At 35.7% G+C, this 2728-nt stretch overlaps 1 protein-coding gene across 1 annotated transcript in view; it reads left to right on the top strand.

Annotated features, from left to right (window-relative positions):
* Window positions 1–2728, top strand: part of ATP6V1A (ATPase, H+ transporting, lysosomal 70kDa, V1 subunit A) — a 40598-nt gene that overhangs the window by 20523 nt on the left and 17347 nt on the right. The gene's annotated exons all lie outside the window — the stretch shown is intronic.

Below are 2728 nucleotides of genomic sequence, written 5' to 3'. Positions count from 1 at the left end.
ACCTCTTTAATTCCTTAAGGAGCTCAATATGGAGCTGCTGGGGAGAGGAGGAAGGCTATTCTCATTAATGACTTTAATCTCTTAATTTAAAAAAAAATTCCTCTATTCTCCTGCAAATCAAACATTCTCTCAATCCAAATCCAGCTTTGATTTTATTTTAAATTAAATATTAAAATTACATATTAAAAAAATGACAAATACCATGACCTGGATCAGGTATACTTTAGAATTGGATCCTTGCTCTTTAGAGCTTTTAGAATTCAAGTTATCAAGGATTTATTCTTAACTTGAATTAACAGTCATCACTAAGGATAGCAGTATTCAGGAAATCAGAAGACCTATTGTTGTTATGTGCCTTTGAGTTGCCTATGACCCTTAGCGACCCTAAACCCTGCTCTATCCTGTGCCAATCTTACTGTCTCTGATACACCAACCCCCATTACCTCAGTGACTGAATCAATCCATCTCATTTAGGGTCTTCCTTTCCTGTGCTGTCCCTCCATCCTCCCAAGCATGATGTCCCTCTCCAAGGACTGGTCCTTCCCTGCAGCATGTCTGAAATATGTCATAAAGCTTCAGAATCCTTGCCTCCAAGGAATAGCCTGCTTTCACTCTCTCCGGGATGAAACTTTGTTCTCCTAGCAGTCCATGGTATATTCAATACTCTTTTTCAGCACTACAGCTCAAAGGCCTCAGTTCTGCTTCTGTCATCCCTAGTTATTGTCCAGCTTTCTGATATATAGCAAATAATTGGAAGAACTATGGCCAGTTAAGCATTGGGCATAATCTGCTGTCAGGGAGCTCTTCAAATTACTAACAAGGATATCAGTTTAAAGACTAAGGTGTGCCTGATGAATCCATAGTATTGTGAGTTATTTTGTATTATACTGTATATTCCTTAAATTGTTCTTTTATTGGAGGATTGCACTATTAAGATTTTCTTTTTATTAAATTAAGAATTCTGTGGTCACAGTTTTCGTCTGTTCCTTGAAAGCTTTTTTTGACCTTAATTCCAGTTCTCTCTTTTATTTGCAGTTCCTGTATTGATCTATTACTGTCATCTGTCCTTGTAGGAGATGGGAAGGGGTGGGTAAAGAAATTCCAGGGTAGCAGGAATTACTCATGGCATGCAGCCATGCAGGTTATTTTACTCTGCATTTTTTCACCAAAAGAAATCAACTGTAAGACTCTCACAATGAATTCTTCCTCTTTTTCCCTACCTTGCCTGATTTTACTTACCAAAAATAGAAGTGCTTTGAAGTTTTTGTTTCCACTTCTCTATTTCTCATTGGTATTAAGCTGAGTCCAGTCCAAGGAATTCTTGTCATCAACCATACTTCGCTTTTGCTAAAGCTTCAAACAAAGCTTTTATGTCTCAGAATATATATACCTGTTTCTTTGAGCCGGTGATATCAGGTGATTTATTTGTGTCTTCCCATACCTTGGTTTGGTTTTTACCTCCTATGTTAGTTTTAATTATTATTCTTACGGATTTAAGTATGGCTTCTAGAGTTTGCCATTCCATGGGTGACACACACAGTCAAGCACTAAACTGTGAGTTGAAAGGTTAACTTTTGAACTCATCCAGAGACTCCTGGGAAGAAAGTCTTGTTCCAGTTTCTGTAGGGTCACAGCATTGAAAATGGTATGGAGCATTCCCACTCTGCACACAGAGGGTCACTGTGAGTTGGAACCAATGTAAGGGCAATTTACAACAACAGCTTTGTTAATAATTTAAAAAATTATTATTATTATTAATTTTAATGAAAATTTACAGAGATTTTGGATTTCCATTCATTCATTGTTGCACTTTCCCCCCTGCCCATTCCTCCCCTCTAGTTCATTCTTCTCTTTGAAAAGTAAAAGAAAAATTCTTTCATTGTGCAATCCCTCCCCCACGTCCACTCCACTATGCAGCCTTTGTTCTGGACTCAACAACAACAGCTTTTAATAGTAGAGTTTATGTTTCTGTATTTCTTATTATCTTTGTTTTGTAATTATGTCTGACAAGGAGAAAGTGATACTCATTTACTTTTTTAAAACAAAACAGAAAATCTACCTCATTGTTTTATGTGGTCATATAGTATCACTTTGTAAGGTTATATCATAATCTTTTTAGCCAGCCTCCTATTCAGGGTATTTGGATTATTTATAACTTTTTGCTATTCAAAAATTCTGTAGCAGTGAATACCCTTACCTGTGGTTCTTTATACTGTTTCTTTTTATTTCTTTGCACAGTTTTCTAGGATAAGTTCTTAGATGTAAATTTCCTAGCAGTAAAATAAAAATTTAGATTTTAGATTCTGATAGCTCTTCAGAATATATGGTAGTGGATAAGAATGTCTGTTTCTGCACTGAATTTTTCAACATTCTTTTTTTTTGGTTCTTTTCTCCCCCAATTTAAACAAATATCTCTTATTGAATTGAAACAGTTCTTCATACTGTTCAAAACACTAATCAAGACATTATCTCAAAAGGTTGACTTTCTATATAAAGAAAATGTCCAATTTGATTTTTAAAAAGGGCAAACCAGTAAGCTATATTAGAGACTGGATATAATACACAGCCTGTACAACCACAAGATAAATTGTTTCTGCTGCTTTGTAATTACACAGTTACTTGCTTTCAGTATTCTTTTGTAATGTTGTTGTTGTTGTTATGTGCCATCGAGTCGTTTCCGACTCATAGCGACCCTATGGCACAACAGCTCTAAACCCTGCTCTATCCT

The sequence above is a fragment of the Elephantulus edwardii genome, unplaced genomic scaffold (assembly GCF_000299155.1).
Source record: "Elephantulus edwardii isolate Elephantulus edwardi_28Jun2011 unplaced genomic scaffold, EleEdw1.0 scaffold00032, whole genome shotgun sequence".
Taxonomy (NCBI): Eukaryota; Metazoa; Chordata; class Mammalia; order Macroscelidea; family Macroscelididae; genus Elephantulus; species Elephantulus edwardii.
This window is presented reverse-complemented; position numbering and strand designations above follow the sequence as displayed.